This window comes from Python bivittatus, unplaced genomic scaffold (assembly GCF_059951505.1).
Source record: "Python bivittatus isolate LINGU-HERP-01145 unplaced genomic scaffold, Pbiv_v1 ctg000340_np1212, whole genome shotgun sequence".
NCBI lineage: Eukaryota > Metazoa > Chordata > Lepidosauria > Squamata > Pythonidae > Python > Python bivittatus.
In genome coordinates this window covers 29,613,393-29,637,846 of record NW_028277056.1, presented here as the reverse complement: position 1 = coordinate 29,637,846, position 24,454 = coordinate 29,613,393, and positions in this window count along the sequence as shown.

The window sequence follows — 24,454 nt, the reverse complement described above, 5'->3', positions numbered from 1 at the left end:
TCAGCCTCACCTACTTAAAGACATCCCTCTTTCCCTTGTTCTTCCATCTTTTTTTAAAAAGATAAAAGATGACTTTTTTTATCAGTAGAAGGAACAATAACTCTAGAAAAAGAGTCTGCTATAGTGCTGTCTGATGTTGAAGAAAAAAACCTGCAGCTTATTTGGTGGGAGGGATTTGCTATTATTAAGAAAACTATAACAATACAAAGTTTCAGTATTAAGTTGCTCATCGTGATAGAAACATTTCTGCTGAATTTGCCAACAGAATATGTATTCAGGAAGGTAAGAAATTTGATTCCCAAAAGGGATGTGCTAAACTCTCTTGTCGAAATCACTGATTTGTGGGGCCAGATCCAGTTCATATTTACCCAAAAATAATTAGGTCCCATTGAGTTCAACAAGACTTACATAAAATGTATATTTTTATACGCAAAGTACATGTTTGTTTTGCAACATCCACATGAGTTCAGTTAGACGTGCTACAAATAAGTGAACAGTTTTAAGATATGCACATTAATGTTTATGAATAAAATAAATAAATTTCTGTGACCAAATGAAAAATGGGTAACTTTCCAGGTAGCCACCATCCCCCTTGCTTTACATGACCTTAACTTGCTTTTAGGTTATTTTAATTTAAAAAGAAATGAGAAGTGCCAGCCTGAGCATCATCTTTATTTCCAACAAAATATGGATGAGTTTCAGAGCAGCATCTGCCCACCATCTAATAAAGAGAAATGTAAGTTAGAATAGCCAGCATCCTGGAGAGGTGAGGAAAAGGGTGGAAAGGAGCATTCTTACCACTAGACCTCTAGGGCAGCCATTTTGAGAAACAACCTGTGTCAAATAAAGTTTGCTGCTTCTGTTAGGTATTCTGTTTGACATGCTTCATCCATTTTAAATTTTCTTTCATTTTGAAGAAAGTTGGAGTCATTATAAATGCTTCACAATTTCCTACATAACATAGTAGACGGAGAACTTTATTAAATACATACGGCTTCAATTCTCCATTCCAAAATTCTAAGGTAAATCAGAATTAACATTTCAGTATAATTAGTTCTATTGTTAAGATTCATGAAATAAGCTGTTACCTATAATAGAACCCCCACTTTACTAAAACACTAATTTTTGCCTATAATAAAATACTCTCATTTAAACTGTATGCTTATAAATTTATGCTTATAAATTCTAAGGATGTTTTAATATTACTGTTTTTGAACTGGTACAATTACATGTTTCTGTCAAGGATTTAGAAGTCTATAGGCCATCCCTGGATTTTCCAAGTACATTGGAATTATAATTCGCAATTACCTGAGCAGTAGTTAGGTTCACACAGCGTTAGGCCGTAAATGACAGAAGCTGGGTTTGTAAACTGAACTGAGAGTAAATAAACCATGTTATGGGCTAAGTATGTTGTATGTTCTCAGTACCACATCTGAAAGGCATCATGTTCAGGAAGGTTGCTCTTCTACATATTGGGCTATGTTTCATGAAAGGCTGCACTCACCTTTTTCCACATCCAACTGATTTTGCTTGTTTTTCTGGCCAGATGGCAACTTTGATCAGTTTGCTCAACGTGGACTAACTGAGTAAAAGGAAAAGAATAAACACACTCAGTTATTGCTTGAAGGCGTCAAGGACTGCTTGATTTGAAAGAGGACATATCTGCTCAGAAGAGGTGGATTACCAAGCAGCAATTACAATAGATGGAATCAACTGAAAGATCCATGAATCCTGTTACAATATTAAGTAGCTTCAATCAAATTTGTGCTGAAACAATTCCTCAAAACATTCATTCAATAGGCTTGACATATTTTATTGAAGTAATTATTCCTGGTCCAGATAAAAAGTTAGATAAAATAAAGAATTTCTTCTTATATATAACCCAAAAACTTACCAAAAATCTTTCCAGTAAAAATGGTCATTTTATCTAAAGTAATAACTGTTTGTTTTCCAAGGCTAATATTTGTCAGGAATACAGAAGAAGTCTGCATAATAAAGGAATTACAGTTATTCATACCAGACAGATTGCCCCTTAATCAGACTTGTGAGATCAATGCCTGCTGAGCACGTTATCATATCTGTATTCATTACAATAAATGACTTTGGAGAAATGTTGACAGTCTTCCAGAGGCATCAATATTATTGGGACCTGAAAAGATAATTTCTTCTGAAGATTAAATTCCTTCTATGAGTTTCCTTCATTCATTCATGTTGTTGGCTCTAGTCCATGCCAAGGAACTAAGACTGATGTATGATAGGAATACTCTTGCCTTCAGAAAAAAGCACAATAGGTTGCCTGCACATTTCACACTAGGTCATATGCTAGAGCACTGAAAATTGACATGTCTGATATGGGAACATTTCACACTAAATAATATATTTCATACTATTCTCTAACTCTTCTATAATTTGCTGGCTGTCTTTGCAAGCAGAAACCCCAGGCAGGTAGTTATTAATGACCAGCCCCATCCAAAAAGCAGGGACAACAAGGACACTTGATCTGATCAATCATATGCATCACTGATATATATTCTTTGTCTCTTTAGCAGATATCTGTGCTAAGAAAAAAAAACAAAAATGAAGAAATAGTAGGACGGTTGACTTCATTTGGACCTCATATAAAATTCCATGAATTTTCCACAATGAATTGTTTTGTTTTGAAAGAACTCCTAAAATGGCTGCTTTATATCTTAACCCCATCATCATTAATATAATCTAACCATTATTACTAACTTCCATTGCATAAACACCTGTTAACTATTTTGCTTGTGGGAATGCAATTTACTAGCAATTGTCGTAAATAGTTGAATGCTTGTAAACGTAACATCAGGATCTTCAAAAGAGAAAATGGTCACTGCAGTACATTGGTTTCTTCCAAATGGCTATAGGAAAATACAGAATTCCAAATTTTGGAAACTCAGCAGCAGTATCTAGGGTGGGAAATGTCAGGCACAGCATAACAATCTAAGACCTGCTCTATTTGTACATGCATACAAAAGGGGCGGGGCTTGGATTTGCAACACCTGAGCCACCATCTTGCAGACCTCTGCTGCAGAACCTACTGACCCTTAAAAAGTGCAGTTCAAATCTGGAGCAATGAAGGGTGTGATGTAAAGGTATCTGGACTGCATTGGCACTGCAGAAGATTGGTGGGGAGATAGTGGTATGGATCCCTTTTCCCCATTGCAGATACAAGAAATACTTGTGTAGAAAGTGCTATTTAGTCAGCTGAGGCAATATGTGTGTTAAAAGTTACTTAGCAAGTTTTGTGGATTGACCCTTCCATAATATTATTGTTCATATTCCCTGTCTCTTAACAAAAGTATAAAAAGGTGGAAAAGGCCCCCAGACAGTCAGAACCTCAGGGTAGACCAGTGTTTTTCAAAGTTGGCAACTTTAAGAAGCGTGGACTTCAATTCCCAGAATTCCCCAGCCAGCATTCTGGCTGAGTTTGAAGTCACACATCTTAAAGTTGCCAAGTTTGAAAAACTAATATAAACCTAAAATATGGGAAGAAGAGTACTGCACAGCCATTGGCTGTCTCCAGGGTTCATCTGCTACCACTTTGGGGGTTTCTGGTAAGTTGAAGAGATGGGAATATCTTTTTCTATAACTCTCTTAATATTTATTCCATAAAATCTTTTTGGCACTTTGCCCTGTCCTAAAGAATCTGATGTGTCCCAGTTGGCCACCAGGTGGCACCTACTGACTCAAATGTTGAAAGACTCAACATAAAAAGTCTCTCCTGGAACAATGATTAGAATAGTGTATACTGAAGTTTGTTGGGTTTTCTTTGGCAGCAAGCATATTACATATCAAATACATTCCAATATATGGTTTGAAAATGTTTCTCCACAGCTATGATAAAGGTGACATGATAAAGATTAATAAAATTTGAACAAGTATAATTTTTTATCTTTTGTCACTCATAGTTCAAGGTCACCCAATTGAACTGGATTACCAGTTGATGCTGCTGAATCCAAAGTATACACAAAGTATACATCAAAAATACATAATGAACTGGCAGAATTAGCTGTCACAAGATGAGGGATTGGCTTAGGGTAAACCTAGATATAACATTACATATAACATTTGGAATCACATCAATTATTTTTTAATTGCATGTGTGCTATTGTATGTGTAGGAGAAAAGTGCTATAATTACCACACAGAGAGATAATGGGTTTAACCTATTTTTCCCTCAATGTCACAACCCAATAGTGCATGTAAAGCAGGTGTTAGTCCCAGAAGAAAAACTTCCATTTTTCTTTCCTTCCCACCTATGGAAGTCCCAATGAAATTCCACCATTTAAGAAGGAAGGAAGGAAGGAAGGGTAAAGGACATGATGCCATACAGCATCATGTCTAGTCTGCTCCTTAAATAAGAATTGTCATGGCTAAGGAACTCAATGCAGCCCAAGAGCCAAATGTCCCTCTGCATATAGGCTGGATAATAACAGAGAGTAGGGCTTCGTGAAAAGAAGCTATATCTATTCCACCTTCTGGCCATCTTTCCTAAACTCAGGTAGAACAAACATTTCAGGCTTCCATATAAGCAGAAGGTGGTATTGAGTTTAGAGGGGAGGATCTTTGAGTCAGGGACCTTGCAAGCCAGATACCCACCTTTAGTCAATGGCCTGGAGGTTCTCTGCCTCCGGATTAGAAAATCCTAGGAGCATAGGTCTATCCACATCTATTAACTATATGTAAATAGATCATAGCTATATGAAACTAAGGCATATGAGATAGCTATTGGCCTGAATCTAAAGCATCTCAGGTAGTACTGGATGCCTGCTACCTCTGTTATATCTACATTCTGCACTAAACTGGTTCCAGTCAGGAGCCATTTTCAGGATATAAGCAGATATGACATCTAAGTCAAGATCTCCTCCAGGACTGTTGCTGCTTAAGAAAAAATGCAGCAACTACACACTCCTGATCATGAGGGGAAATCATTACCTCTTGCTATTCTAATTAAGATCTCTTTCAAGCAATGCCTATTTAAGGGAATTGCAACATATGCCGCTCCATCGGGTCTCACTCTTCACAGTTCCCTCTGCCCACCAGAATGGTCCTCCCACACCTGCTGCCGTCGCCAGTCTTTCACACTGTTCCTGACGGAGCCAGCAACTCTGCATGTGTGTGCCTGCTTCTCTGCACAGTCTGAATGCGCAAGGCCAGGCAGACAACAGAGGAGAAGCAACGCAGGCTGCTGCAAGATGAGCAAGGCCAGATGCTCAAGTTTATTAAACAGGTCTAAGTGCTGGTTAAGTTAAAATGATACCATAATTGGTGGTCAGTAAACAAATAAATATTTTAGCCTAATGGCATACAAGGCAACCACATAACTGCTTAACAGTCAGTCATGACAATTAACCATGGACAGCTCAGAAATCTTAACCCAACACACCTTAATAATGCTATGGGCATCCAGCTGAATACAGCAGCCAATACATTTTAGGCAGGCTGAAGGAAGAGGAGAGATGAACAGAACAGAGAAGGGAGAGGCTAGCAGAGGAGTTGGGAGCCATTTATACGCTAGTGGAGCGTGCACATAATTCAGCTAAAGGCAGAGAATGTAGAGAAAGAAAAATAGAGATTAAACAGACTGTGAATTTTCTGGTCAAGGTAGAAGATTTGGAGGAAGGCTGAAAAGTATAAGGCTGGGAATTAACCCTTCTTGCCACAGCACAGAAGGCAGGAGGCAGCACTCACGCAAACATATACTGTATAGGGGCTCTTCCTCAGGGCCACATTAATATGCATTCTTGCTATTTATGAGTTGGCAAAAAAAATATACTGGCAGAATTGTGCTTCCCCAACTGTCAAGCTCTAATCTAACCAATTGTCAGAGGTCCTGTCCTTACAACTTTACTGTGGGACAGCTAAAGGTAACTATTGGTGAACTCCCTTGGCTCCATTTCTCCTATCCAGCAGGAAAACTCACCAGAAATCTTTCCCCTTCACAAGTAGTGGGGTAGGTTTGGTGAGTGTGTTCAGGTGCTTGAGACAGAAACTTTAGAGATTTTTCATGTTGCCTGAGTGACAGGATGTTAGCATGGGGGTGCTCTGTGCCAATAATCTGTCACTCAAGAAATTTCTAAACAGATTTACCAGTCTTCTAGGTACACCTGTGTCCAAAAATTACAGGGCTGACAGGTGGGGCAGGGGTGGAAGGAGGGTGTGGAGTGAAGTGGGAGGAAGCCTTATTATGTATTGTGTGATGTGTTTAAAAATATGCCCTCTAAAAACCACAGGGCATCTTCACACTGCAGTGAAAAAGACAAGGTGAGCTGCCTGCTTACACATATGTAAGGGAACATTTTGTATGGGACAGCACAGCTTGGGAATGGAGAATTAAAGGAGCAAAGATTGTGATCTTGTGAAGGGGAAAAAGGATTTCTGATTCAGAAAGGGAGAGAAAACAGGTAAAGAGAGGGACCGTGTGTGTCACCTTCCCTGGCAGCATCAGGCTGCAATATGTTGCTGCAGAATGGAATTATGCAAGAAAACTGGAGATTCCAAATAAAAAAATGGGTAGACTGGAGAAAATAGCTACACTGAAGTACAAGACTGGTAAAAATGAGTTGTACCTCTTCTTTCTCTTTCTACTTCCATATGGGGGAGAATTTCTGCCTGGAGGCTATAGTATTGTTGAGTGTTTCCCCCTGTGAAAAAATTAGGATGAAGGAAGATGGCAAGGGTTAACAAAGGAAGTTAGGAAATGACAACAAGGGGAAAATAAAAGACAGTGAGGAAAAAACCCACCACACTCTATTCTTGCAGCTGTCCCCAAAGGTGTACGGTCTAGCTTGCTGGACTGCATATCCACTGTCAAGCCTGCCTACTAAGAGCTTTGTGGCTGTCCCTGCCCCACTGGCTAGGCCAGACCCTTTTTCCCACCTGTTAGGACTGAGGAGGCACTAAGAAGGATGTTGCCCTGCCATCATGGCCACCCTGCTATTGCATAGCCATGGCAGTGGGAAGCTGCTACTAGCATCTCAGGCTAGCATTCCCCTTCTTCTATCCTGTTTGCTGCCTGCCTTGCCTGGAGAGAGAGCAGGGAGCAAAGGAGAGCTGGCACAATTTGAGAGTATGACTGGCGTAGAACTAGAGGTGAACCAGAGGATGCTATACTTCCAAAAAGCTTTTGACCAAGTCCCTCACCAAGGATCTTTGAGTAACTTTAGTAGTTGTGGGTTAAGAGGAGAGCTCCTCCCATTGATAGACAGCTGGATAAAGGCCAGGAAACTGAGGGTAGGAATAAATGGACATTAACAAGGAGGACTCTCACAGAAATGGACATTTTCTTTGTGTGGCTTAAATAGAGGGATGGCTACAACTGTTCTGTAGAAATGCAGCGGGCAGATATTGAAGAAAAGAGTGTCCCATTTTGTAGAAAGCAGTCTACAGTGCTAATGGTGGGTCATGGGGGATTGGGGGAAGGCAACTGTGGAATTCCATAGGGCTGGCATTAACCCAACCAAGTTGGTATTTGTCCTTCAAGTGAACATTTGGGATGACATCTGAGAGTTTTCTGGGACAGGGTGTATAGCAGCTTAATCAGGAGATGTTGAGAGGTAAGGAAGGATAGATAAAACTCTCCCTCAAACCAAACCAAAATTCTCCTAATATATTTCAGATGGGGGAAGGCCTTTCTTTCCTAGGAAGGTTCTGTAAATTTCCTAATGGGTGACATGGAGTCTGTGTCTAAAAAACTTTCCCCAAAATCCAAACAAAAAGGAGCTGGATTGAAGAGGTTTTCTACAATTGAAATAAACTAGCAACAAATCACTGGAAATTCTCTCTCTAGAACATTACAGGACCACATTCTTACCCTCAATTTGAATTATTCTCTATTGAGAAAGAACACAATAACTATAAAGTGTGTAGATCTGCAAGCAATTGGTTTTCCAGCGATCTGTAACCAGAAAGTTCCCATGCTCATCTAATCCCCTCCCAAGGTGTTATTCTGTAAGTAGGTGGAAAGCACGGACATTGGAGCAGATAAACATCATGTCTCTGCATAATTCAGAGGAAGTTTTGTAATAAGAACCACTCCTAAGAGTGGCCACAGAGGATTTGAGGGAAACCTAAGGCTTTAAAATACTTTTATTTCAGCCCATCAACTTTCTTCAGGAGCTCCTGTATCAAGAGTTCTCACAATCAGGCACAATATGCATGCACATATGTGTATGGATGTGTGTAGATAGGGGGCAGGGGCAGCTGTTACAAAGCCTTGCTGAGAAAGGTATTTCTTGTGGAAGAAAGAAGGCAGGCCCCTTACTCCCTACTGAGACCATTTCTCCTGCTTTGCCGGAGCTGTCAGGCATGAATCCCAGGAGCGTTCCGTAACTAATTGACAGGAATGGGGGCCATTGGGAGTCTAAGAATACATGGCATTACCCAGCATGCCTGAGCAAGGAGGAGCAAGGGGGGCTCAGGAGGCAGCTGTGGGGAAAATAAAGAATGCCTTTTACATTCTTTTCTTTCTCATTTTTGTAACAGAAATCAGGGGTGAGAGGAGAGCTAAGCAGCGTTACTTCTGGGAAACATGATTTCTCTAAAATTAAGAAACAAATCTGATGCATGCTTTTTTGTCTGCTCTTCGTAGTAATTCAGTTCTGTGGGATTCTAGCTCCCTAAGGAAGAAACAGATGGAATTTCCATTTAAAGAGAATGCAATCCGAAGAACGCATCCCTAACTGGAATTTCCTCATCCCACCCAGCCCCCTCCAATTGAGAATGGCCTAAATTGGAAGAAATTTTGCTGACAACAGACCTCACTCATTGAAAATCCCCTACAGGTGATGTTTTTACATTAAAAAAAATTAAAATAAAAACTCCCAAACCTCAGATTTGGGGCAGACAGAAATGAGGAGAGTGAGCAAACAGAGAGAGATCTATCCGTTTCCCCTTATTCTGCTAAATTATATTACTGGATTGCTCTGGCTATGTGTCAGGAATATACATCCTTTGTGGTGGTGGTGTGTGTATGATGTTGAAGATTCATTTTATTTCCACTAAAGATGCATGGAAAATTCTTCCAATTCAGACTTTATTTTTGAGATAATAAACTGTGTATCATATTTTTAATGAAGTGCTCTTATTAAAATTGGAAGATGGTTGCCTCATTTTAGTCCTCACACAAACATATCTTTGTGTTATGATTTTCTATCTGTACACAAGAACTATCATGCTAATCTGAAAAGACAGATCTGCCAGCATAGAAGACACCTAGGAATGTTCTCAGTGCAAGTGAGACCATACCAAAAGAGGACCATAAGTGCTTACTTACCACAAGGCAATAGACTTTGGGCATAATGATGTAATGGTATGTGGGAAAGACCTTGGGAGATGGTGCAAAGAGATGCTGCCTAGAGAATCATCAGATAAGAGAGGGCATAGCCTGCAGCTGGAAAGTTGGTGGGGTAAGAGGCTCAGAAGGGAGCCTCCCTAATTTCTCAGGCTGTAAAAGTGGGAGAATTGTACTTTTCAGACTTGCAGGATTCTGTTAACATAGCTTTACAATAAAGTAGAATTAGCTTATCTGGTCATGTTTCCTGTCTCGTCTACCTGGTAAGGCTGACAAATAAACATAAAAGTAGACAAAAATTGTAAAAGCTATTTCTGTTCAAGCAAACTAAAAAGAAAAAGAAAAGTAGAAGTAACCCTGGAGTGAAAGTCTCCATGTTCATAGGAAATAGTCACTGAAGGACTAAATCTCACTTTGAGAAAATGGCAAATGGCAAAGCTTATTGTTTGGTTGCAGAGCAGAGATGAAAGAGCAGAGACTTTGTAATATTTTTAACAGTTGTGAAGAAGGTGCTGTTTGGCTTGGTGACATAAGTTGCATCTGCTAAGTTTCTTGTGTCTGCCAACTATTTTGCTTCAATAGCACTAAAGAGAAGACACCTCTTTGCTCTCCAACTTCAGGAATGTAAAGCCTTATGGGCCGAAAATTATTACATTATTACATTTAGTCAACTGAACAGCAGAAATCAGAGGTTTTTTCTTTCCACTGGCACATGAATGAGGATTGGAGGGAGAAGAATCAGAGTTTTGGGAGAGGGCAGCGCCTTTCTGAGACACAGATGGATAATTTCCAGGCTGGATTAAAACTGGGGCAGGACGGTCCTCATGCCTCTATTACAGAAACATAAACCTTGTCATTTAGAGCCTGCCTACATGGAACAAGGAAATGCAGCTTGCTTCAGATACCATTGGAAAGTATCTAACATGTTGCCATAAAACTTCAGTAGTCCTGGCTTCAGGGAGGGGAGTCTGACTGAAGCAGCAAGTGTCTCAAGCCATCATTGCTGTTCTTCCTTGCATAAGATCAGCCTGTTTGGTCCTATTGTCTCTTCTCCCTCCTCCTTACTTGTTGTCTCTCTATTACAGGCTGCCTCCTGAATTCAGTATGGGCAGCAGTTAACTTCCCACATGTAAACAGTAAAGGAGCACAGCCCCTGGAGTAATTCTAACAAATAGGGGAACTGGTTAAAACCATACCAAGGCTGGGTCCACTTCAAACTACAGTTTACAAGAAAGGAAAGACTTATCTCTATGTAGAAAACTAGATTTCAGAGCAAAGCATTCTATATGAACTTCTAGAATGTTAGTTTGTCCTTGCAAGGATACCAATCCCCCCTCCTTGAGACTTATTCATCCATGCCAAATAATTTTCTGCAGACTAAAGTGGTACCAGCCAGATTGATTAAATTACTTATTGTACACTTTGGAATGTCCCTGTTAAAACATAACCACAAATAAATGTGGGAAAAGAAATCTTATGCCAAACTTGAGGAGCTGGATTGTTGTGGCCATTTATCTCCCCTTGTAAAAATCTGCATTTGGCTTTATGCAGTTCTGCGCAAAGGCAATCACACAATCATGTTTTATTACATCTGCAAGCAATGGGCTTATTCATACATCACAATAAACCATAATACAGCTTGGTTTGGGTTTCGTGAGATGTTTGAGCCCATTTAACATGAACCATGTCACACATACATGCTGTATAAAATAGTCCTAACATTACCATGAAACCATCCTACCATTAGGTAGAATGAAGCAGTCATTTCAGGCAGCAGATTGATGCAAAGCAAAATGGTGCCAGATTCCCACCAGCTGTCACATCCAGCTGCTAGCAGTGGTTGGGGCAACTGTCTGCTTCACTCTGCCTCCACCTGAACACCCTCTCCAAATTATGCATCTAGAATAGCAGGCCAGCTGGAGGGTAAGTGGCAGCGCTGCCACTGTGGCATAAGAGCGCATAGCAAGTGATTCTCCTGCACCAAATGGCAAGTCCTCTCGAACCAGTTGTCATATGTGCTTGTGTGGGTTTGGATGGATAGATGTGTGAGAGAGAATCAGATGTTCTTCTAACAGCACATAAACAGCATGAAGTTGAGTAATTTGTGCTTCTGTGTGGAGAAAAATGCAATTCTCCTGGAGACAGAATAATCTGTCCTTAAAAAAATGGTAACAGTAACAGCCACACAACCTTCTACCAACAGAATGAGCAAAGGTAGCCATGCCATAGAACTTTTCGGCAACTTGGCACGGAGCACCCCACTGGTCTGTCATTTTAAGACTGCTTGCCCAAGTTCAAGAACCAAGCATCCTGCCATCATCACACTTGGCACTACTTGGCAGATCATACCAAATAGTCTTTTTGATATACGCTCACACAAGATGAGATCACATCAGATAAAGTTCTTATTCCTTAAACCAATCAAACTGCACATATCCTGATTGCTACATCATTTCTTTTGTTTCTAGTTTTCACCACGTAGCACATTATCGTGAGAAGCAGCTAATGTAACAAAGGTTGAGCATCAGCAGAGAGGATGGGAAGCAAGATTTTAAATAAAAAATGATAAGTGATGAATAGAACAGCTAATCCCAGGAAACCTTGAGAATATAGAGCAATGCCTGTGGGGCCTCCCTTTTTTCTTTTCTTTTCTTTTTTTTAATTTTTTCTTTTCTTTAATTTCGTTGCAGCACATATAATCAATTATGGCCTGAATCGGGGATAAGGGGTGGGGAAGCACTTCATTTCATAAATCAATTTTATACGGTCATCAGTCAGGTTGTGAATGCAAATACCTCTGTCAGTTTAGGTTATTCAGAATTAATTGACTCCCACCGGGCGAGGCTGCAGATGGAGTAGAGCTTTCTCACAAAGTCTACCCAGGCTCAGCATGGGGGCGGGTGGGCAGCCCTCCTTGTCTCCTTTCCCCACTTCTCTTGTATTATGCTATAGTATAGAAGATGTAGGGAGGTGAGGGGTGTATGTGTGTGAACTTGAAAAAGAAAGGGGTATGCCTATTGCCTCTTCAGCTCATGGACTCTTCTGTGATTAGAAATGCATGGCTTTCAAGGGTTAGCATTTAAGACTTGAGTTTATCAAATAAGAAAACAAACAGAAATCCCAAGACTCAGTGTTCAGAGTCTGAGTTGGTCTCTCATGTAATGAATAGGCCACTTTCTATGGTCACCTTCATATCTGGACTACTTCTTCAGAGTCAACCCAAGTTCAGGAGCAGCCACAAGTCATTAACCTCTGTGGCTTGTGTGTATGTGTGATCAGGCTATGTGAACAGAAACCCATCTTCATGGAAATAGCAGTTTCTTACTGTCAACTCTCTGTTTCTATTGATACAGAGGATCAAGGTGAATTCACATAAACATTTACCATATCAGATCTCTCATTTTCATATATTGTTTAGTTCATTGCATCTATAGCCATTTATGTCATACAGCAGTACATGTGGATAAGAGGCCAGAATGAAATACAAATCAGTTTTCAACGTTGGAGGGGACTGCTTGCTCATTGAAAACCACTTCTCAACTGCAGTGCTCCCAAACATCTCTTTATTAATAAAAATGCAGTGAATAATTCAAACTCAAATATTTAAAACAAAAGTAAGCAATAGTGCCCTAGTGAGAAGGGAATATTTTAGATATGAGACATGCAGGAGCCTAGTGCTATGTGTACCTGGGATTTAAAGGGGAGCATTTCTATGAGGGCCAGTTTTGCCCCTATGCTTTGAACACACACACACACACACACACACACACACACACACAGCCTGTCCTTCAGCCCTTGGAAACACTATGATAACTCAGGAGAAACCAAGTTACCAGTACCTATTACTCTCCCATCATGCAGTCAGAAGTGTCGTGTAAGCACATGGCATGAAGATGAGGGGATGGAGTAAATGCAGCTGGAAGTATTAAAGGTAGTAATCCTGGTTCCAAATAGAAAAGGAAGATGGAAACCAACTCAAATAAACAATAATATGCCTTATTAGACATGGGTAGCAAAAATTCAGGCTGGACTGTAAGTCACTTATGTTGAACATGTATCTTCAGGTTTTTATTTTCATTCCTTTTTAAAATGATTCACATGTAACTCTAGAATATAATGCATATACTATACAGCATGTAAGAAACTTCTGAGTCACCTTCTCCGTGGACACTTCCCCTATATTGCTCTATGATACACCTATAAATTTATTTTACTACCAGTTTAATAGTAGAGGTGAGGATAGAGATGGCCAGAGCTGCCTCAAAGTGAGAATGGGGACTTCAGACATTTGCTTGCCTTATTCCCTAGAATGTAGCTGAGATGATCTTCATGAAGAGAAATGTTTACGAAGTAAAAGTGGATGCGTTGGCAGAGCCCAGCAGAATATTTGGAAACATTTCCAATTGTACCAATGTAAGTGGATCTACTGTATGTCTAAGGTTAGGGGGATTTGAAGCTATATATATATATAGCTTCAAATCCTCCTAACCTTAGACATATATAGCTTCAAATCCCCCTAACCTTAGACATACAGTCTTATTTATTTATTTATTTATTTATTTATTTATTTATTTATTTATTTATTTTTAAAAATCTTTTTTAATGTTATGAAAGGGAAGATATAACAATATAGGCAGAACTATATGGAAAAGATGGAATAGAAAGGGCAGGTTAGTTATACAAATTACAGAAATGAGTTATTAATAAGGAAATGAGTATAACACTACTATAGAGAGTATTGGATTGCTACATGCAAAAGGCTATCACATTTGGGCTACAAAGCTCTGGATGAGCAGCAGAGGGTTTTTATATTTTTTTGCAGCTATCTGTTGGTCATTCATATTTTTTGTAGCTCACAAGTTTGCAGTACTCATTAACAAGGAATGGTGTTCCTGAAAAAAATATTTACCTGATGATCTATTGACAGATCATCAAACAAACCAAGGACTGGGTTGGTTTATGAAGTAATGGTCATTCTGGAAGGTAATTCAACTATCTCTCCAGTGACCTCACTTTTGAAGATGGTGATTATCCATTTTAAGAAAAAAGTCTTTGAAAATTGGAACAGCCTAATTAAGGAGGGAGCTATCCTGGATGAGTGGGACAGCACTTATCCAACCCCACTCTCCTGCCCAGATTTCATCTTCCCCTTGCATATCCATAAGGGGTGTTTGAAAATAATTTTTATAAAGGGACAGAGCTGAAGTGTTTGGAATGGTCCCATTTTTGCAGGGCTGCTGTACATTCCTATCTTTGTGTCTAGCTACTAGACAGAGGATGAAGCTTCTCTTAACTCTCTCTTTGTGGTTTAGACCATATGGTATGGCTTGTTTAAGGTAAATTACCAATATTATTTGGACCTTGATCCTGATCCAGAAACATCTAGATTTCCATGGCATGCTGAGTCTTTGAATACAGCCTTAAAGGGAAGTGGTGGAAACAACTGAATTCAAATAAAAGACTTGTGTTTTGTAAGATTCTTTCCTGATTCTGAAATGGTTGGAAAGAACACATGAAATACCAGTTTTCAAGAACAAACAAACAAAAAAAGAAGCAACTGACTTAGTTAAGTGAAAGTAAGTTTAGACTGCACTTTTTAATTCCCATAAGTTGGGCAATGGAAAACTACCGAGAAACATTTGTGAACGGAGCTTTGGAGTTTAGGAAACAAAAGGAAAGTGAGAACAAAAGATCCCTGCAAATTCCACGATACTATTTCTTGTTGACATGTGCAGTGAGTTTGCTGAAGCCAGAGAGGCTGGTTTAGAATTCTCTCCTAAAAATTGGCAAGGGGGAGGGAAGCATATGATGCAGGAGAAAAGGCTGTGCTCTTTCTCATTCCTCTGGTCCAAATCAGAAAAACTCTTCCTGCCCTCAATGCTGGAGATATGCTATGCCTGATTTTGCTACTAGATTGAGGCAAAGCTAAGAAATCACTCTGTGAATTGTGTAATTGAAATGCATGCTTTATAGGGGGAGGGTGGTAAGGGTGGGAGGCAGGGGAAGGGAGATAAATTGAGAACGAAAGGAGAAAGGGAACTTTCTGCTGATATATGATTATTCTTTGTTCTGAGTAAATTGGGTAAGGCAAGACAGGTCACCAAAACAGATAAACTTTAACTAATACAGAGTAGCTACGAAGGCAACTATTGCTTTAATTAAGATATTCATTATACTTTTATAATGATTAGGAGACTTATATGCACTCCTCTAAATTTCCAGTATAGGATGGGCAGGTCAACTATTGATTAAATCTAGATTACTAACTGAGGTACAATTACACTGTACATAAACCATTAAGCTCACATGCATGCTACACAGTTATGAATATGTTTTCTCTTAAGCAATGTATCAAAAATTATCATGTAAAAATACAGGAATGCATAAGGAGAATTTGCAGTACTTGATTGAAGAAAGAAAAGTTAAAATGCACAGAGGGCTAAATATAGTTCTTAGAGTAATGAATTAGAGATGGAAGATTGAAATTCAGGCCCCATGAAGTCATGATACTCATGGAACTGAGTATCACCTATGTCATGTTTTAATTTACCTCATATGGATTAAAAAAGACAGTGGATGAAAGAGAACCACATATAATGACCTGAAATCTTTGGGAAAATTGTGGAATGTAAATGTCATAATTTTACTGTTGTCAAGGTCATGCTGGATTTCTGGAGCTGAACATTTTATTTTAGCATATTGCGCTAAGGACAAATTTGTCTCTTGTGTTTTTAAATTGCAATAATTTTATGCACATTTTTCCAAAGGAACTTGACTTATTAATATATAAATTGTTTTATTTTTACAAACCATTCTTATGCTTCTTTATTCAGAAGTAAGAATCAATGTATCCAGTGGGTCTGGATAATTATGTAGATGACTGTAATCCTATAGACTTTTGCCTGAGAGCAAATTCTACGTAAGACCTTTTTCTAAATAGATATACAGTACATGTTGCTTTGCTTAGCTTTTATTATATTAGGACTCCTTTGTCTACATTATATTGCAGCTAAATTATAATGTGTGTGTTAAGATTGTAAGAAATGTGTGTGTATATAAACATGTACATTGGGGGCAGGAACCATCAAAGCAATGTTTGTTTTTTCAAATCCTATTGAAACCTGTTCAAGAATAAGACTATGAATTAACATTTTAAGGCAAATAATATTTGCTGTGCCAAAAAACTAAATGCTAAGAGGTATTTCTGACATGTGCAGTTCCCAAACTTTATTTATTGCAGAGCCTCTTTCGTGGAGCTTGGGGAAAAGAAAGAAATCTTTAACACTCTTGGTGGGAATTCTGAAGAATTTACAACCCTCTTTCCAGGAGACACTAATGTTTTTATAGCCTTGATACCCATGATTTCAGTGCCCTATGGAACTCAAATTTCAGTTAATGCCAGGGGCCCAGAGCAGAGCTCATAAGCTTTTGGAAAGCAGCCAATAATATTGCATGGAGCCATTTATTTCCAAGACCTGAAATTGAAGACAGGAAAAGCAGGGGGGGGGGGGGAGAGCACATCAGAGGGGAGAGAAGTACTCAAAACAGGTGGAAGGGAGGAAGAATTAATTCTCATTTTAGCTTTATTGTCACATAATTTCATAACTCTCCTACAACCTGATGGACCAAGTTCAGCATTTTTTAAAAAATCTTAATAATGTCTCTTTTGTAATGGGAGATGGAATGCACTGATCTGGACTGCATTCTGTCTGAATAAAAAAGCATTATGAGATAGGAGAAAGGTTACAATGGGTATAAAAAATAATCAGTAAGTAAAGACTAATATAGTTTTTTCCAAAACTGATGGCTTCCAGATGTGGTCAGATGACTGTTACAGTACTTGAAGATCTTGATTCAAAACCCAGCTCAGAAACTTTAATAAAAATGTAGCTATATGTTGTGTGCAACCCTATTTACTATATCTGAGTAGCCTTAAGCATTTTCAAGCCTCCATACATTCTGATTGGTTAGACTGGGGTGAGTAACACTTCCAGTAGCTGTGAATCTGGACTGCACTTTTAAGAAAAGCTCCATAGTGATATAGCAGCAAATCTGCCTTACTTGAGTGACTACGAAAACAGTAGTCTTGGTAGTAGAGTATTGCTGCATTTAGAAACCTTTCTGTAGTGTCATGGCACTAAACCTATGGAGGAAGTGAGGAGCCAAGGAAGGTTAGCTGCAAACACAAGAATATGATTGCTTCATCAACAAGCTATTAAAAATCTATGGGTGGAGAGAAGAACAATTGCTTTATCTCTCCTTGTTTCCCATTGAAATGAAAAAGTTGAGCTGAGCACACTTGTACAACAAGCTGGCAAAAATCACTCCAAGGGAAAACCATGGGCCAGGAGAAGGGCCAGTGGATGACATGAGGGCACTGCAAAAGTTAAATTTGGGTACATTCCCCTTTCACAAGCTGTGTAAACTTTCACTAACCCAACCAAAGTCATAGGTTGCTGTCCTGCATTCAAATATGTCTGCCTAAGTTCCACTGTTTTAAGTCATTCTGCAAATTTAAAACTGCTGGTCTCCTAACAACCTCCACGAGTACAACCTTCACCCAAAGCCAAACACACAGAATTAAAAATAAACAGGCAGAACATGCCATGCTAAAGCCAATCACTTTCTAGATCTAAGGCAGAAATGGTATTGGTTCCCTATGCTGTAATCATGGTTTGCATATCAGGATTCTGTCTCAACAATTACAAATTACAAAAAGTCTTTTTTTGAAAAGGCATAGTGAACAAGCCTGGTTTAGTATGCTATTAAATCAAAACCAAAAATTGGCAGTGAAACTCAAACAGAGATATACAGATTGGCTTGACACATTATGCAAAACCATACTGTAGTTTGCTTGGTTTTGGCTCTGCACATCATTTAAAAAACCCCAGCCATCATAGTTTATGGCTTAACATATTGTATGAAGTTAGAGCAATATCACCCCCCCCCCAAATGGAACTAATCCCAGATAAAGGAGAACCACTGTAATACTTTATCTCCTACTTCAATCAGTCAAGGATGGTCCAGAAGGATACCACAATCAATGGTACTGAAAGCTGCTGAGGCAATCTTGGCTGCAAAGGGTCCAAATTCTCCTTTTCCAGGGCCCTCTATAGTTGCAGCCCTACTACTTATTCTACCACCTTCCCTAGAAAACAGAATTTGGACACTGATCAAAAATCATCTAGCACTGCTGGGGCCAGAGATGGCTTCCTGATGAGGAGATGCAGCACCATATCCTTCAAAGCAGGTGGAACCATTTTCTCACTCAAAAACGAATTTACTATCATCTGAAGCCAAGGACAAGGATCTAAGATGCAAATGGCAGCACTATCATCCCCAAGAACTCTGTCCACTTTTTCAAGACTGACAGTTGATGTTTATTACAGGACAGCAAATAAGTCTTTCAGACAACATGAATAACATTTCAGTGAAAGGATATATTGGCAGTGGCTAAGTTTGTTTGTTTGTTTGTTTATTTATTTATTGCCTTCAAGTCAGTCTTGACTCCTGGCAACTGCCTGGATTAGTCCCTGCAATTTTCTTGGCAAGGTTTTTTTTGGAAGTGGTATGGTATAGCCATTGCCTTCTTCCTAGGGCTGAGAGAGAGGGACTAGTCTAAGGTTACCCCCCCGACTTTGTGCCTAAGGTGGGACTGGAGCTCATGTCTCCCGGTTTCTAGTCTGATGCCTTAACCATTACATCAAACTGGCTCTCAGGTAAGTTTATACCAGGGTCTCATCCATAATTTGGTTCCATTAGTTTTTGGAATACTACAATGTGGGAAGCCAGCCATAGGGATTCCTAGATTGTAGCTTATGACTACCATTATATGTGAACCAGGCTACTGATTTTTTTGTCAGAAAATTATGGTTAAAGCACACCAAGGTTTAACATCCATTGAAACAGATTGAGAACCAGCAGAAGAAATAGTTGTTTTGTTTTGTTTTTTGGCCAAGCACATAGTTAATGTTGGAATTCATAGTCACTGTTTATGTTTATTGTTGTTGTTATGGTCCTTCAAGTCAGTTCTGACTCTTGGTGACTATAGGAACAAGTCCATGTAGTTTACTAGGCAACATTTTTCAGAAATGGCTTGTCAGTACCTTCTTTCTAGAAATGAATCGAAAGTCCCTTAGTTGGCTTTTATGCCTAAGGCAGGCTTAGAACTCACAGTCTCCCAGCTTCTCATCCAACACCTTTAACCACTACACCAAAATGTCTCTCTCTGTGTGTAGTAAGAGCAGCCAATTTGGATAGTTTTAAAATTAATGGAGACTAATGCAGTTTATGGTTATTTCCTTTACTGGACTAGAGGAGCTAATGGCCTGATCAATAGAGCTCTTCCTAATGTAATATGTAACCCATACCTATTTTTAACATTTGTGCTCTGCACCTATGTATTAAATACATATACTAATATTTTAAACACATTCTTGATACTTGGAGTCACTGAATGTCTAATTTTTCAAATTTCAAATTTCAAAGCTCATGAGTTCTATAAAACAAGAGTGTGGTAGGACTGTCTGGGGTTCAAAACTCAGAGATTTATGAAAAATACAGAAAACAGTTGAGAGGTTAAGGGATTGCTTGAATAAGGAAACAGGGGGATTAGTGTGCTGTACAAATACCCTAACCAAGTTAACTGACAAAGACAAGGTTAATTTTAACCCAAAACAGCTCCAGGTTTGTTTAGGGCTAAACTAACTCCTGCCAATCAGCCATGTTATGCAAACTACTTACTGGAGGTTTAACTGTTCTTTTCATCTCCCACAACCACATGGGAAGTGTGGAAAAGGGGCAGAAGTGTGTGTGTGTGTGGGGGGGGGGGGATGGATAAGTCTCCCTTAAACTGTCAAAGTGGCATCAACACCAATTGTGCCACTGTTGTTGTGGGGTTTTTTTTTAGGAATTTTACTCAAAGGAGGGGGGAAGGGACTGAAAAGTGAAACCTTCCCAGTCTCCTTAGCAGCTGCTGGGAGGATTAAAAAGATGGCTGTGACACCCCTGACTGAATGATCTGTGATTATATGTTACCAGCACAAAGGTTCAAGGTTCTTGACCAAGGGAGCAGATGGCTCAGCTAGTTGGGCCATCCAGTCACTGAGTCAGGGCACAATCCCCCTTCCACCAGAGTTTCTATTTATCAAATTTATTTCTGATTCAGAACTGTTAATTAAGGATGAATCTAATTAGGCTGTCCTATATGCTTCACATGGTTCAGATCTCTACCAGTTCAGCAATAATAGAGAAAATTTTATTTTATAGGATTGGGAGGGATGAGCAGCAGTAGATCTCTTTGTGGTATGCCAATGAAATTGGAAGAAAACAAACTGATGGTAGATATATATTTTTTTAAATTAACCTATTTCCATTGCACTTTTTTTTTTGTTCCCTCATCCCAACAATTGCACACGAAATATTGTTGAAAAGGGAATAAACTGATGTTAAGATTTTCTAAGTCAAGGGTTTTCATTTCGTTTAAATACATTGGAGCAGCAGCTTTCAGCTGTAGACCTAGATCATGAAAAGTTCATGTTCCACTCTTCCCACTATAAAAAGAGGCATTCTTACAGAATATTTCGTGTGTGTGTGTGTGTGTGTTACTCAAATAACCTTTTTCTTTTAATCTTGAACTGGAAAGATTGCAACATTATTGTTTTCTTCTTTTGTTCATACTTAAGAGTTATAAAAATAGTGGCTAAAGCTGCCTAATTAGTTACACTAGTTACTAAGTACTTGTCCAGAAACCTCAGATCAATAATATTGAATAAGAGAGTTTAAACTCAGTTGTTATAATTCTGGATTTTTTAAATTAATTTTTTACCTTGGTGGGATGGTGTCTTCTTTGACAGTTTTCTTGTATAAAGGGTTGAGTTTTTCTTTCCCCTTTTTTCAAAGCAAAGGAGGGTTTTCCAGAAGAATTTATTGGAAAAAAATTGGAATACATTCCCTTTGTATTTTCTGCTTTGAAGAATATCGGAAGCCACTTATTTATGTCTTTATATTTTTCTTTATATCTTGTTTTTTTCTTTGGACTCAGAAATAACCATTTAGGATAATGCAACACACATAGTCCTTGCTTAATGGCTGTTCATTTAGTGACTGTTTGAAGTTACGATGGTGCTAAAAAAAGTGACTTTTGACCAGTGCCCAAAGTTACGACAGTCACAGCACCCTCATAGTTACGTGATTGCAATCTGCACTTACAATGGTTGCAGCATCCCGGAGTCATGTGATCACTATTTGCAACTTTCCCAGCCGGCTTCTGGCAAGCAAAATCAATGGGGAAACTGCATGATTCACTTAACGACCATGGTGTTTCACTTAACAACTGCCGCAAAAAAGGTCGTAAAATTGGGTCTGGTCATGATTCATTAATGATCACATTGCTTAGCAACCTAAATGCCGGTCCCAACTGTGATCATTAAGCAAGGATACACAACAGCAAATTCAGTTCAATAGTTAAAGTTCATTACATTTAATAATTAATTATTTCTATCTAACATACAAGGGTGTGCTTTGTAACAACATTAATGAAACAGTTCATCTGAGAAAACTTCCTAAAAGAACTGGTTAGTCAAATATTAATTAGAACTGTGGTCTCTGGGGACTTAGAAAGGGAGTTTGATCCAGCTGAGTGTAAGTGGGGATTTTGTTTGGGAGGCTAATTGGAGAAGCAATCATGGGCTCAAAGTCAGTATATTACTCTGGAACTAATGTAGTTTTGGAAAAATCAATGCATTTGCCTGTTTGCTTGATACCTGCCCACATAATAGATATATTACATATTATAAAAGAAACAATAATCCTTCATTGTCCTCTCACCCACAAAGGTAAAATCGCTATGTAAAATTGCCCAGGACTTCCTGTCACTTGGAGAGTGCTTGGGGGAGCATAAAAAATATTTATACACACAGTCGCATTTGCACGTACGGTGATGGAAAAAACAAGTGCAGGCAAGGCAACCTGGACCGTAATCAAGTTAGAAAAAGATATTTATACCTGTTTCCAAATGTACTGGTTGGAACTGGTCTATGAAAATAAGCACAGTGCCAAAGAACAGTTTATGACATATTTTTTTAAAAAATCAGAAATTACCTGAAATTACTTGTGCCTTGTTTTTTCAACCCTTCCCATTTTCATTCACTAGCCCATCAGTATCATCCATGTCTAAGGACAAAAATGTGTGTGGGTGGATGTGTATGTGGGTGGGTGTGTTAATATTTGTTTGGCACAGTCTCTGCTGTGATGGCAGCTTAACGTGGCCTGCTGAGGCAGAATTTTCCCTCTCTCTTTCAAAGTCTGGAAACACAATAATGTCTGCCAATTCACTATGAAGGAGTCTCTCTTTCTCTCTTTCTGCTGTAGAATGCCAGTTGGCTCTTAAACATCTGGCAAATCTGAATAACTGGACCAAGAGAAGGCCTACGCAGTAACAGTTATAACTTCAAGCCTGTAAAAAAGAGTGTTCTTGAATGTGAAGGAGAGAGAAAGAAACCTCCTTAGAGAAATCTGCTCATTTCTCCAGGATAGGGGTAGGATTAGTCAGTTATAAAACAAATGGTACCAATCTGTTGGGTATAAAAGTTAGAGACCCTTGGATGCTGAAGCCTTTATGAAGATATCGGGGAGAACCAATCCCACTCACTCACCTTGATAAGGCTGTGTGTCACATTTCCAAGAATGAGGATAAAGAGGAAATATGGAATGACCACCCTGACATATGGCTGTCACTTACCCTGCTGGCCTTCAGTAAAGCTCTTTCCCAGGCTCTTGGGGTTGTGAGCCCTAGTTACATGATAGTGTTATTTTGTTTGGATTGCAATGTTTTGTTTTATTGTTTCATTATTGTTGATTGGTTTCTGCATTGTGGTTTTGTATTATTTTCGTTAAGATTTTGTTGCATTTTCTGTAAGCCACCTGAGTAACCTCGACTAAGTTGTGTGGCCATATGAATGTTTTAACTAACTAACTAACTAACTAACTAACTAACTAACTAACCCAGTGAATGTTTCCAGTCCTTGTCTTTGTGACACAGAAATCATGAATAAAAGAAGATGATCTGGAAGGTAATCTATGCCACTAGAAATTTATTCTTAACTGTATCACTAATTAAATCCAGAGTGGGCACACCCACTCTGCTGGATCTTATGGAATAAGAAGAGACAGTTGGAAAGGTGGTCCCATAAATAACTTTGCTGTGTGCCATGATCAATCTTGTTACTATTCTGTGAGCCTGTTTTCATTTTTCTGATTCTTTTTTACACACGGTGGCCATATCTAGATACAACATTTGTCATGGCATTTATACAATGTATAATAAATTGCAATTATTACTTTCTGTGATGAAAAAAAATTAGCATTTTGTTGATGCAGAATATTGATGAACTCTAAAATGCATTTGCCTTTTTATAGCTGCATTTACCTGCTAATTCGTGTTCAATTTGTAAACAAATATTTTTGCAAGATTCATCTTTTGGAATCTTGCTCCAGATCCTGACATCAGTTGGAATCAAATTATGTTGAGAGTGTTCTGGATTACTCTGGATCAAACCCCAAATTTATCAGGTACAATATATTATAATATAATATCATATAACATATGGTATGTTAGAAAGTTTTAATAATATGAAGCTACAATATTGCAAAATTTAAGGAAAAAAATTGGTCAGATTATCCAAAAAGATCATAGAATTCTTATTCAGCCTTATGTTCTACAAATATGTTTGGTTGCAATTGCTTTCAACTCCACCCAGTATGGCTATTTATTTATTTGTGAGAGTTTTGGGACAAAATGGTACCAATCTGTTGGGTATAAAAGTTAGAGACCCTTGGATGCTGAAGCCTTTATGAAGATATCGGGGAGAACCAATCCCACTCACTCACCCCAATCAGTTATGTCTCTGTGTGGCTTACAGAGTACAGTAATGAGAAACAAAAGTAAAAAATAAGTATTACATGATAAAAAAGAGAAAGTCCATAAAATATCAACAACCATTCAAAAACCAAAATATCACACAAAGGTCCCTCACCCACAAAAACATCACACAAGGGTCTATCGCCCACTCTGACTTAGGGCCCTATTTTAAATAGCACTAGGGTGGGTGCTGTGTGAATCTTTGGGGGGAATGATTGA